The sequence below is a fragment of the Scyliorhinus torazame genome, chromosome 19, assembly GCF_047496885.1.
Source record: "Scyliorhinus torazame isolate Kashiwa2021f chromosome 19, sScyTor2.1, whole genome shotgun sequence".
Classification (NCBI taxonomy): Eukaryota; Metazoa; Chordata; class Chondrichthyes; order Carcharhiniformes; family Scyliorhinidae; genus Scyliorhinus; species Scyliorhinus torazame.
Window position 1 is genome coordinate 56,424,109 of NC_092725.1, and position 13,505 is coordinate 56,437,613.

Here is a 13,505-nt window from a genome sequence, read left to right on the forward strand (position 1 = left end):
CAGAGGTGGCTGAAGTTCAGGTCTGAGCAGAAACCGGACATTCTGCTGGACCGGGTGTCCCTGAAGTCTGCCATGGAGACCTCAATGCACTCATGTCAATTCCACTACATCAGAGAGCAGGCAGAAGGACTCCTCCTCACGTGTCACTGTTGAGGACCTCTGCTTGATGTTCCCCCGCATCTCCAGTATCTTGTCAATAACCCCTCCCAGAGGGTCATCATCAAACTCTGACTTAGAGGCCTCTTCTCCAGTATTCTCTGTGCCTGAGACCTTGGCTGTCACAACCTTGTCCTGTTGTGGACGTGTGCATGAGGTGACACCAAAATGTGAGGCCCAGCTTAAACTAGATTTATGATCCTCCTAAGGTGAGCTGGTGGAGGGTGCAGAAGAATATTGTGACAGATGTAAAGGTGAGAATTCATCGGCCTCGTCCTTTTCCAAGGTCCTCTGCAGAGTGGGGTTGCATTCAGGTGAGGGGGGCTGACTTCACCGACTTCATCTTCGAGTTTTGAATTGCAGAGATTAACCATGCTTCCTTATTGGGTGGGTGGGGGATCGAGGTTGGCCTCCCCATCGATACAGGCAAGGCCACGGTCCTCCCTTGCCAGCTCGGCAGTTCATTGTTCATACTGTGTGAGGGGAGTGGATTTCGGGCGTGACACTTCCCACCTTCATCTCCCCTGTGCCTGTTATGTGCTGTCTTCTCCTATGTTAAGGTAGGAGTTGGTTTCTGAGCACGTCTGATGCAAGTTCAAGTCACATGCTGCTAATTGTACATCTCAGAGCTCTCCAAAGCCTGTCCACCATCTGGAAGGCGCAAGTGTGGGGTTTGGGGGAATACAGTCCTACTTGTCTGGATAAAGTTTAGCTCCAACAATGCTGAGGAACCTGGAGAGCATCCAGCAAAACTGGACACCCACAAAACACCCTCGCCATTGTATCCCTCCACTGACGACCCATTGGCAACTGTATGGAGGACAAGGACAATAGTGGCATATGGCATCAGCACCTGCAAATTAACAATTTGAGCCTTCAGTGTGGCTGGGTTAGCAATAGACCACATGGACTGCAGTGGGGCTCCAGGGCAGCACCCCACCACCTTGTGAAGGGCTTTTATGCATGGGCAGCGCGGATGCCAGCCTTGCCATTGATACCCACATCCCAGAAGCTATTAATTCAGTGAGATGAGTATGTGGCTTAGAAGGTTCACTTACCCTGGCAGCTTAGATTAAGTTACTCATTCACTTTCTGCACCGCAGGATGGTCCTTCGTGTAGAGTTGTGGCACTGACCAACCTGGAGACCCCCGCCCAGGCAGGTGTGGTGAGGTGGTTGGGCCGCCTCCTCTCATCCTATAGCCTGCAGTATAGTCTCCTGCAGTAGTCTCGAGCGAGGTGTCGCTGACATGTGGTGCCAGTGCCCGCTGCTTCCTGAATGATGTGTCTGCCTTGCAGAGTCATTGCTCGATATAAGAATGTGTGTCCGGGTGCCTATTAAATATGCTGCCCGGGTATGACGACAAGGCGCACCCGTGATTTGGTGTTGAATCCATGGCTGCATAATTAATGAGCTCGAAATGGCACGATCTGCCAATTTTCCCGCCAAGCTCTGTGGCAGGAGTGTTTCCGACCTCCTGCCCCAGCACAGGGCATCGGTGTGTGAAACTAGAGCCTTCTATGTTGTTGTAGGAATTGCATTCCTGTGACACGCCGAGGAGCAACATGACATTTGCTGTGGCTTGTGCCTGATAGCCACTCTCCGAGATGAAGAGTGACTGCCTGGGAACAGGAGTTAAAATCAACCACAATGTGTGTGTGGGGGAGGGGGGGGGGGGGGGGCAGCTTGAGAGAATTAGGAGGGACCACTCTGAAGAAACACTAATCGTAGCAAAGCAAAAGCTTACATTCATGTTGTGATTTTCATTGGTATGTCCCATTGTATTTTCCAGCCATTGGAGTACATTTTGAACTGTAGTCACTATTGTAATGTAGGAAATGTATCAGCCAATTTGCACACAGCAAAGTCCCATTAACAACCATGAGACATTGACCGGATAATGTACCTCCAGCATTGTCTAAATGATCAAATATTGTTCAGGACACTAATACTGTTGGTACCGATGTCAATAAATGTTTTTTCAAATTTAAAGTGCCCCATTTGTTTTTCCAATTAAAGGCAATTTAGCGTGGTCAATCCACCTACTCTGCACATAAGACATAAGAACTAGGAGCAGGAGTAGGCCACCTGGCCCCTCGAGCCTGCTTCACCATTCAATGAGATCATGGCTGATCTTTTGTGGACTCAGCTCCACTTTCCGGCCCGAACACCATAACCCTTAATCCCTTTATTCTTCAAAAAACTATCTTCATCTTGAAAACATTTAATGAAGGAGCCTCAATGACTTCAATGGGCAAGGAATTCCATATATTCACAACCCTTTGGTTGAAGAAGTTCCTTCTAAACTCAGTCCTAAATCTACTTACCCTTATTTTGAGTCTATGCCCCCTAGTTCTGCTTTCACCCGCCAGTGGAAACAACCTGCCCACATCTATCCTATCTATTCCCTTCATAATTTTATATGTTTCTATAAGATCCCCCCTCATCCTTCTAAATTCCAATGAGTACAGTCCCAGTCTATTCAACCTCTCCTCGTAATCCAACCCCTTCAGCTCTGGGATTAACCTAGTGAATCTCCTCTGCACACCCGCCAGTGCCAGTACGTCCTTTCTCAAGTAAGGAGACCAAAACTGAACACACTACTCCAGGTGTGGCCTCACTAACACCGTATACAATTGCAGCATAACCTCCCTAGTCTTAAACTCCATCCCTCTAGCAATGAAGGACAAAATTCCATTTGCCTTCTTAATCACCTGTTGCACCTATAAACCAACTTTTTGTGACTCATGCACTAGCACACCCAGGTCTCTCTGCACAGCAGCATGTTTTAATATTTTATCATTTAAATAATAATCCCTTTTGCTGTTATTCCTACCAAAATGGATAACCTCACATTTGTCAACATTGTATTCCATCTGCCAGACCCTAGCCCATTCACTTAGCCTATCCAAATCCCTCTGCAGGCTTCCAGTATCCTCTGCACTTTTTGCTTTACCACTTATCTTAGTGTTGTCTGCAAACTTGGACACATTGCCCTTGGTCCCCAACTCCAAATCATCTATGTAAATTGTGAACAGTTGTGGGCCCAACACTGATCTCTGAGGGACACCACTAGCTACTGATTGCGAACCAGAGAAACACCCATTAATCCCCACTCTTTGCTTTCTATTAATTAACCAATCCTCTATCCATGCTACTACTTTCCCCTTAATGCCATGCATCTTTATCTTATGCAGCAACCTTTTGTGTGGCACCTTGTCAAAGGCTTTCTGGAAATCCAGATATACCACATCCATTGGTTCCCCATTATCTACCGCACTGGTAATGTCCTCAAAAAATTCCACGCAATTAGTTAGGCATGACCTGCCCTTTGTGAACCCATGCTGCGTCTGCCCAATGGGACAATTTCCATCCAGATGCCTCGCTATTTCTTCCTTGATGATAGATTCCAGCATCTTCCCTATACTGAAGTTAAGCTCACTGGCCTATAATTACCCGCTTTCTGCCTACCTCCTTTTTTAAACAGTGGTGTCACGTTTGCTAATTTCCAATCTACCGGGACCACCCCAGAGTCTAGTGAATTTTGGTCCTGGTGCTCCAGTTTCGTCCCACATCTCTGGGTTGTGGGGGTGAGACCCACGCTGACACGGGGAGAATATGCAAACTGAACATTGACAGTGACCCGGGGCCGGGATCAAATCCGGCTCCTCGGCGTTGTGAGGCAGCAGTGCTAGCCACTGCACCACCGTGATGTCAAGAAATGTTAGAGATAGGAAGATATGCAATGGAAAAAGAGGGTTGACGGTCAAGACATTGTTATTGAGAAATTTCCTTCATAGATTCCCTGCAGTGCAGAGGAGGACATCCGGCCCATCAAGCCTGCATGACACTCCGAAAGAACACCCCACCGGGGCCCCTGCCCTATCCCCGTAACCCCACCTAGCATTTGGACACTAAGGGGCAATTTAGCATGGCCAATCCACCTAACATGTCCCAGGTTCAATTCTGGCCTCGGGTGACTGTCTGTGTGGAGTTTGCACTTTCTCCCCGTGTCTCTGTTGGTTTCGTCCGGGTGCGCCAGTTTCCTCCCACAGTCCAAAGATGTGTAGGTTAGATGGATTGGCCATGCTAAATTTCCCCTCAGTGTCAAAAGGCTACTGTTGAAATTGCTGGCTTAATCTTTATGGGAACACAACTGTTAAGGGAGTGGGAAATAGTAAAGCAAATTTGGTCAATTCACTCAGTGTGGAATATCCTTTGTCTTGGGGGCCAGGTTCATAAGACAGGACATAAATAATAAATTGTGCAAAATCCTGTAAATATACAAAGTCCGGTATGGAGCCTGTTCTTATTGAAAACATTTCAATGTTACAAATATCTATGATTACCGAAATACTGGCCGGGTGAACATTATTAAGGGAACCTTGAATCAGTGTGAAAAATACAGCTTGGTATCAAACATTTAAAAAAAATACATTTAGAGTATCCAATTCATTTTTTTCCAATTAATGGGCAATTTAGCGTGGCCAATCAACCTACCCTGCACATTTTTGGGTTGTGAGGGTGAAACCCACGCAAACACGGGGAGAATGTGCAAACTCCACACGGACAGTGACCCAGAGCCGGGATCGAACCTGGGACCTCGGCGCCATGAGGCAGCAATGCTAACCACTGCGCCACCGTGCTGTCCTTGCTTGGTATCAAACATGGCGGCACGGTGGTTAGCACTGCTGCCACACTGCGCCAGAGACCCGGCTTTGATTCAGACCTTGGCTGACTGAGTTTGCACATTTTCCCCATGTCTGCGTGGATTTCCTCCAGGTGCTCTGGTTTCCTTCCACAGTCCAAACGTGCAGGTTAGGTGGATTGCTCATGCTAAATTGCCCCTCGGTGTCCAAAGGTTAGGTGTGGTTACGAGGATAGGGTGTGGGAGTGGGCCTAAATTAGGGTGCTCTTTCGGAGGTTCTGCCATTTCCTGGACTCTATCGGACATAGTTATCTGTTCTCCTTAATATCCTGAAAACTTTCATCAAATCATCTCTTGCTATTCCAAATTCTAAAGAATATGGCCATCAATTTTATAATCCCTCCGCATAACTGAACAATTGGGAGTCTGGCACCATTCTGGAAACTTGCCATTTCAAGCCTGTACTTGTCTTGCGACAACTTTTGCCGTTGTGACGTTGGAAAGGTTCCACTAAAATGAGTTTCGTGGGCAGCACGGTGGTGCAGTGGTTAGCACTGCTGTCTCATGGTGTGGACCCGGTTCGATCCCAGCCCCGGGGTCACTCAACGTGTGGAGTTTGCACATTCTCCCTACGTGGGTCTCACTCACTGGGTAGGTCGATAGGCCACGCTAAATTGCTCCTTAAAAACAAAAATGAAATGAGTTTCATTGCATGTTGGTCACCGTTTTCTCTGAGGGAGTAACTGGAATAATGGAGTCCCTGACAGGTTAATGCTCACGTCAAGATGTACTTTGGAAACATTCACTTATAAAGCAACATGCTACTATTACGAGAGCATTACTATTACTGCTTTTAATCATGAAAAAGGCTAAAAGGGAGAGTATTATTTTGCCCGTCAGCCGAAGCGAATGAATTAATTGTGGCCAGCAAGGGGTGACATTAACACAGGTGGCAGGAAGCACCTGATTTTAATGTGGAGAGACAAAAGGGAGAAATGCATTTCAAATCCCAAATTTACCCTCAGCCTTACCCTCATCTCTCAAAGGCACTGAATTTCAGGCCATGGTGCAACATATTCAGACTCTGCTTAGGCCAAGAGCATGCTTGGAACAGTAGCCCTCAGCAACTGGTCAGTGAGTAGCATTGATAAGCCAGATGTTAAAGGCATGTGCCACAAGCAGGAAGAGGGTGAAAATCACCTTGGGCATCAACACATTGTGAGCGATAATGAACTGACAGCCCAATTTTGTTTCCTGTTGAACAATCGGGCAGAAAATAAAATGAACCACCAATCTGATACAGCTAATTTCTCACCCAAGACTGACTTTATCCCATAAAAACATAGGCAAGAGGTGGTTGTGCCTCCAGTCCTAAGCTCTGGAACTCCCACACTAACCCTATCCGCCTCCCTTTCCTCCTTTTAAGATGCTTCTTAAAACCTACCTTTGATTATCTACCATAATATCTCCTTATATGGCTCCGCATCAAAATTTGCTTTATATCATTCCTGTGAAGCACCTTAGAATGTTTTATGACAAGGAATAATTAAAGTGTCATAAAAGTTTGGGCGATGGAATTTTGTTTAAATGAAGAAGGTTCCCTGGGGAGTAGATAATTAGAAATTGGCCAGAAATCTCTGTCCATTGCGGTTCACCGTTCCCGCCGGCAACACATCCTCACCCTCTGGTATCACAACAGCATGGGGTGACGACAATGGGAAATCCCATTGACAAATGGTAGGAATAGTGAATTGCCCCATCAGGGAATGGCACACCACCGAGAATCACAGGGCTGGGAGGCTGGAGAATCCAGCCCATTGTGTTTGGCCTTAGTAAGATAATGTAGTTAATTGGAGGAGCCAGGGATTGAAGCAGTTTTGGGTTTCAGTTCAGTTCAGTTAAAGATTTGACTGCATACAGACGAGCAGCTTTTCTCAAAGTAGTTTAGTTAATAAAGATCTTGTCTTTGAACGTTACAGCAGTTTCTGAAAAGACTGGCAGGTTAAACAGTAGTTGACATAGGCAAGAATCTACTGCTGGTTCCTGAAGGACCTCTCCTTCTCAAAGTGGTTTATCCAAGGCATCTCTTTTCAGCAAGTATTCACGGGTTGGCTAACTCTATTTAAAAGTGATTTTTGACCTGAGATGGGTTTTGCTTGAGTGGAGATAAAAGATAGCCGCGTGGAGTTAGCGTTGGATATTATTGTTAAGCATTGTTTAACTGGTAATTGTGAGCTATTTTCTTTGAGGTTAACGTTAGCAATACTGTGTTTAGAAATAAAGTCTGTTTTAATATACCTAAGCGCAATTTGTGCATGGAACCATTCCTGGAGCAAAGTGTCCTTTCTTCACAGTCTTACAAATTAAATAAAATATTGGGGTTTCTGTCCGATATCCTCACAACTGTTGGTGCCTGGCCCAGGATTGTAATAGATGCTATAGAAATACAAGTTATTTTGCAATGGTGGTGTTAGTGTACTGATACCCGATGTGTTTTTTTATTACATTACCTGCCACTCGAGCAGAGCTGTCTACCTAATTAAGGTAAAACGGTCATTGTTTTGTGTGAACGAAGAAACAAATTCATTTTGTGCAGAGGCATGGAGTGTGAATACTGTAATAGTGTGCAACATCATTTGGAACCTGGTATTGCTCTTGTGATAAACTAGACTTGACATGTGGAACGTTCCCCTGAAATGAGTTTCATTGCGATTACAGAGCTTGCTTGTTGGCCACGGTTTTCTCAGGATTGGTGAGATAGGGCATTCTGATAACACTGGAATAATGGAGCTCCCGGTAGGTCATGGTCAGCTGTACTGGCAACATCAGGTTCCACGGGAGTGTAACTGAAAAGGCATTACTGCTTTGAATCGAGGCAAAGGTGAAACACAATATGTTATTTCACCAGCCAGCTGTGGTTGAATGAGCCAACGGTGGTCAGCAAGGGCTGGCTTTAACCGTGGAGGCGGGGGACACACCAGGTAGAGACAAAATGGAGAGGTGCATCTTGTAAAGTTGCATTGGTTGTGTCTAAAGGAGGATACTGGTGATAGCTTAAAGAATTTATTAATAATTTATTTATTTAGACTCTACTGCCTTTATATGCTGTGTCTATAGCCATCCGGAGTGTCCTTCTGACCTCTCCCCCACATCCAATATCACCACCGGTTGCTTGGCAATGTGTAATGAATGCACGGTCTACACAGCTACAATACCTGATGTACCTTGGGATCCTACCAGGTATCATCTTGCCTGCCAAGCTCCCAAGGACCCAAGGCAGACACCAAGTCCCAGGCCAATTAGGCTGCGCCTCTGTTAAATCTTCAGCCTCATAACGGGTGATTTTTGACGCAAGCCCTCAAACTTTTGTCAAGTTGCTGTGCATTGAACACCGTGCTGATGTATTGCTTTCATGGCCTGAGCATGCTAAACTTTTCCCTGGGAAGGCACATGCACTCTTGGCTCTGACAACACCAACCGCCTAGGTCAACATCCCATCAATCAGACAAACTGTTCCATGCACAGCATTGCATTCCTTCCTGGGCTCTTTGTGTATGAGGGCATTGTTCTGGGTGTGGATTATTTATTGGTGCATATTAGAAAAGGACAGAAAACACATGGCAACTGCTGATAGCAAAAGTGCCCCCCCTAAAGAGAGTCAGAAAAAATATTGTGCAGGTTATCGTGAACCAGCAATACCTTCAAGCTCTGTAAATATAAAGCAAGGTGCCAGTTTAATTGCCTGCAATGAAGCTTTACCTTCATTCATGTTCCATAGTTGGTAGGATGGTCAGTGTTTAACTTGTTGACAGGAAACCATCTGCAATAAAATGCCTCTTCGATAGATAAAAGCGGCAGGTTGTCCAGCAAATGGCTGTAAATTTTAAAGCCAGCCACTATTGTGGAGCTGCTGTTGTGCTTAAATCCCTCTTGTTCCGCTGGCTGCCTTCTTGTCAACTGGCTACTTTTACTGTGGGCGGCGTCATGTTTGTCATTGAAATGCTGAGGCCACAATTTGAAGGGCTTAAGTAGCTTACTGAGTCCCCACAGTCTGAATGACCATCGGAGTCCCGGCAGGAGGCTGCGGGCTGACCAGGCCTGAGAAAGAAAGAAAGCCTTTTAAAGGTTTTAATGGATCCTTTGCAGTGGTGAAGTAATGGGCAGAAATAATTCCGATTCGATTTGGTCAATCAGATTAGGCAGGCAGAATTAACTCAATTCTGTGCGCTACCCACAAAAAAAGATTTAAAATTCAACAGCAAAATCAATTAAATGTGAACTGTCCTAACTCCTTTTTTTCAAAAAAAGTGTCAAACCAGCCCATAGTGCTTTACGCATGTTTCAAAGGTCTTCACAGCCAATGAAGTATGTTTGTAATACGGTCACAGTTGGAATGGGAGCTACAATCTAGGGAGCGGTGCATTAGAATTGCTTGCTTACATTTACTAAGTATTTTAGTATCACAATTCTCCTTCAAGAGGATGAAATGTCTCAGGTGCCCTTATTGGTAAACATGTAGTGGTCCTTTTCATTTCACCACTCAACATTGTGAAATGAGAGGAGCATTTTGTGTCGGGAGAAAGAAAATCTTGTAATATTGTTTCATGGTTGAAGGTATCTAATATCACATCACTGATCTCCATGGAAACCAACCGCCAAAATGGCTGGGCTTATATGTGACATCTTTCAACGTGCGGGCGGGCCAAAGGAACTCCTCTGGTGGGAAGACGAGACCTACAATTTTGAATTGGGTCAGTCCAAGGGAACCCCGTCAACCTCAGTTTGCATTTGTAAGGTGCTGTTTACATGGTCAACCATTTCTACTCCCTTCACAACAGGCGGCATGCAGAAATAAGGGCAGGAGCCCAAAAGGTCACTCAAAGGGCAAGGTTTGAAGGAGTGCGTTGAAAGAGGAGAGGCAGAAAGGTTACAGAGATTTAGCAAAGTAATTCTGAGTTTAGGGCCAAGGAAGCTGAAACCATGACCACCAGTTTCTGGGGGGGGGGGGGACTATTAAAATTACGTTGCTCGAGAGGCCAGAATTGGAGGAGGAAAGAGACTTTGTAGGACTGGGTAAGGTCATAGAGTCAGGGAGGGGGAAGGCCGTGGAGGAATTCAAAAGCAAGGCCTGGAATTATATTAATGAGGTTTAACTGGCCGGGAGCCTATGTAGGTAAGTGAACACCAACGGGGTTAATGGGTGAACAGAACTTAGTGCGAGCAAGGAAATGAATGGCAGAATTTTGGATGAATTCACATTTGTGGCAGGGTCAGTCATTAAGTGGTAGGGTTGCGAACCTCCCAGGGTTGCCCTGGATTCTCCAGGAATTTAAGATTAGCCTCCAGGACACTGACACGGATGTCCTGGAAGAAAGATCACAGGACATTGTATAAAAATGGTCTCCTTTCTGTTTTGTTTTATAGAAGTATTGAAGGTGTTTGTGGAGGGGAGGGGAGTGTTTGACTGGATGGGGAACTGGAAGTGAAAACTCATGCGATGAGACTAACAGGCTTATATCTGATTGAGTTGACCATTTTCAAATGGAGGGTGGGGGTGTGTGGTAGTGTTTTTCTGCAATCATTCAGCCTGGAATTTCCTCCTCCTTTAACAGGTGAGGCTCTGGGAATAATGAAAACAGTTGCTGGGGGAGAAAGAAAAATCTTAACCCCGAACAACGTGATGAACTTTCAGAATCTGTCTGAATCCGTATATTTGGTGTAATGTTTCAGAACACCTGGAGTAAACAGCCACTGCATGGACTGACTATTAATGGCTTGTCAGATATCTGAGAAATTTGTTCATCAAATATAGTTATTATAATGCACCGGAATAACAAAGATCATATCTGAAGAAGCCTGTATCTTGGTGTTCAGTAACGTATCATTATAGATTCAAGCATTGGAAGTAATACAGCGAGAGCAGTAAACAGAGATATCAGTAATCAGTCACTAAACACACAGTCTATTTGCAGCTTTTGGCAAGATAGCCAAATGAGCACTATGGTGCTAAATTAACTTCCCAACGAAATGTTATTGTTCTGCTCCAGCAGCCAACAAAGCGATTTCTGTATCCTTCCCGCATTAGCTTTGGGGAAAGTGCTGAGGCTGTGGGATTGGTTAGATAGCTGCTACAAAGAGCAGATATGATGGGCGGAGTGGCTTTTTTTTTTTTGCCTGATGATTCTGAGGGGCAAATTTCCACAGCCGAGTTCCTTTTCTTTCCACGCTTGAAGCCATTCTACAGAGTTGAGTTTTTCTGTCCACCCAAGTTGGACAAAATAGTCCTCCGGAAGTTCACTCTTCCTCATTCGAGTAATTTGTACAACAATCCACAAGGTTAAGTTGGATGGCAGCTCCAGTCTCCTTCTGCTGTCCTAGGAGTCCCACCAGTGTATAAGCCAAAATGCAGAGGTCATTGATTTGATAACTGTGTGAGAGAAAGAAAATGAGCTTATTTGGCCCCCCAGTGGCTTGTGAACTCCTGGACAGTCTTGAGTGCCTCAAAGGATTGAGTTCCAAGTGTTGGCTCTTAAACTTGGCAGCATGGTAGTACAGTAGTTAGCATTGTTGCTTCACAGCTCCAGAATTCGATTCCCAGTTTGGTCACTGTCTGTGCGGAGTCTGCACGTTCTCCCTTGTCTGCGTGGGTTTCCTCCGAGTTCTCCTGTTTCCTCCCACAAGTCTCATAAGATGTACTTGTTAGGTGAATTGGACATTCTGAATTCTCCCTCTCTGCACCCGAACAGGTGCTGGAGTGTGGCAACTAGGGGATTTTCACAATAACTTCATGTAACCTAACACTAATAAAGATCATTATTATTATTGTATTGCTATGACTTGAGCATGATAGCTAATGGGATTATAAATCAAAATTAAAGTGAATTGTAAAGAATTGCTTGTTAATGATTTAGAAAAATAGAGTTATCTGTCCTGTAAACGTATTAACAACAACATATTTGACTTTGGAACCAAGAACATAAACAGAAAACAAACCATAAACAGGACACTTCCTGACTTGGACTTTATTTCTACAATTCACTGTCTCAAACTCTGCTGAGCTTTCATCGTACTATGCGATGTGTTTTGTACACTGGAGGGGCTAGTCCGTATGTTGCTTGCTGAAAGTGAGAATAAAGCTGTTCAGCATATTGCCATTTAACGAGTTCAAGATCCTCATCATGCTCCGACAAATCTTCATTTGGTGTTCAACAGAATGCCCTTGTTACTGCTGTTTAAAGTTGCTGCACTTTTGTCAGGCTGTTGGACTTGAGAATGAATTAACTCCTGGTTGTTGGCAAAGAATTTTTGATTGAGCCACGCTCTGTTATGTGATGTTCACAGATTACACATGAAAGACTCTTCGAATAGCAGTGACAGTAGGCAATAAGTTTGTACTCTGGGCTCTCGACTCAATTATTGAGCAGGCATGCCTTCGAAGAAACCAAACATAACGGGGACATTGATGATCACAACCATTTGCATTGTTAATGTAGCCAAATTGAGATGGTGCAGGCAAAACATTGGCTAATGATCTTTTCTCCATCGTTTTCAAGGTGCCCCAATGATTCAGTTGGCGAGCTGCTGCATGCCCAATAACCAGCCAGTGGATCTTCATCTGGACTGTACAGTGTAACGTATGTCGAGACATTTGCTCATTTTCACTAGATGTATCAGAAACTGTTGGGCGCAGGAGCGATAATCATCCTTCCCTTGTCCAACCAGAACCTGAATCTACTGTTGATGTAGTTTAAACTGTTGTTAAACCTGACGGGAGGGTTTGCGTGAAGTTGGGTGGTTACGGTCAATTCAATTGGCAGTCAAGTCGATTGCCCACTCACCTGTTTGGTTAACAAAGTAGCTCAATTATTAGTGAATGAGTGGCTGCAGACATTTCCTGCTTCTGGGTTCTAGGTTTAATTCCTCTGTTACAGATAAAACATAGATGTAGAAAATAGGAGCAGGAGGAGGCCATTCGGCCCTTTGAGCCTGCTCTGCCATTCATTATGATCATGGCTGATCATCCAACCCAATAGACTGATCACGCCCCCCCCCCCCCCCCCCCACCATATCCTTTGATCCCCTTCGCCAAGTGCTATATCTAACTGCTTCTTGAAAACGTACAGTAATTTGAGTGGCCTAGCTAGAGTGGACGTGGAGAGGATGCCCACACTATAATGAGAGACTAGAACCTGAGACCACAGCCTCAGACTGAAGGGAGGATCCTTTAAAACTGATGAGGAGGAATTTCTTCAGCCAGAGGGTGGTGAATCTGTGGAAATCTTTGCTGCAGAAGGCTGTGGAGGCCAAGTCACTGAGTTTCTTTAAGACAGAGAGAGATAGGCTCTTGATTAATAAGAAGATCAGGGGTTATGGGGAGAAGGCAGGAGAATGGGGATGAGAAACATATCAGCCATGATTGAGACTGCTATGTCATTCAATGGGACGAATGGCCTAATTCTGCTCCTATGTCTTATGATCCAACTACTTTCTGTGGTATCAAATTCCACAGGCTCACCACTCTCTGGGTGAAAAAATTTCTCCTCATCTCAGTCCTAAATGGTCTACCCTGTATCCTCAGACTGTGATCCCTCGTTCTGGACACTCCGACATCTGGAACATCCTTCCTGCATCTACCCAGTCTAGTCCTGTTAGAACTTTATAGGTTTCTATGCGATCCCTCCTCATTCTTCTGAATTCCAGCA

The 13,505-nt window shown here is 45.0% G+C and overlaps 1 protein-coding gene across 22 annotated transcripts in view; it reads left to right on the plus strand.

Moving 5' to 3' along the window:
• nrcama (neuronal cell adhesion molecule a) overlaps positions 1-13,505 on the plus strand; it is a 529,817-nt gene that overhangs the window by 166,625 nt on the left and 349,687 nt on the right. For 12 of the 22 annotated variants that reach the window (XM_072484330.1, XM_072484333.1, XM_072484327.1 and 9 more), the window contains one exon: positions 12,357-12,437. The exons of the other annotated variants lie outside the window; for them this stretch is intronic. The gene's annotated coding sequence lies outside the window, so the exon portion shown is untranslated. The remainder of the gene's footprint in view (positions 1-12,356; positions 12,438-13,505) is intronic. 22 annotated transcript variants of the gene reach the window in all.